This window comes from Egretta garzetta, unplaced genomic scaffold (assembly GCF_000687185.1).
Source record: "Egretta garzetta isolate BGI_Z169 unplaced genomic scaffold, ASM68718v1 scaffold460, whole genome shotgun sequence".
NCBI classification, from domain to species: Eukaryota; Metazoa; Chordata; class Aves; order Pelecaniformes; family Ardeidae; genus Egretta; species Egretta garzetta.
In genome coordinates this window covers 331399-331637 of record NW_009258384.1, presented here as the reverse complement: position 1 = coordinate 331637, position 239 = coordinate 331399, and the positions used below count along the sequence as shown (strand labels likewise).

Below are 239 nucleotides of genomic sequence, written 5' to 3'. Positions count from 1 at the left end.
TCTCCCCCGCTGCGTGCCCGACCCGGACACTGGTCTTTATTTCCTTAATGTTTTTAGGAAATAATTGTAAATCTTTTAGCATTTGTGCTGTCAAAGTTGAGTTGTTGGAGCATTTAGGTATTGTAAATGATTCTTTTTCTGCTGTGGTTTTTCTTCTTTTTTTACCCCTTTTCGGTGGCTGCCCTGGGCGTTGTGGCACGGCTCATCAAGCCTATCCCTTCCGCAGCCCTTTGGCAACA

General features: G+C 45.2%; 1 protein-coding gene across 1 annotated transcript in view; it reads left to right on the top strand.

Moving 5' to 3' along the window:
* Positions 1-239, top strand: part of EPPK1 (epiplakin 1) — a gene marked incomplete at its 5' end in the record, with an annotated part of 30223 nt that overhangs the window by 12647 nt on the left and 17337 nt on the right. The gene's annotated exons all lie outside the window — the stretch shown is intronic.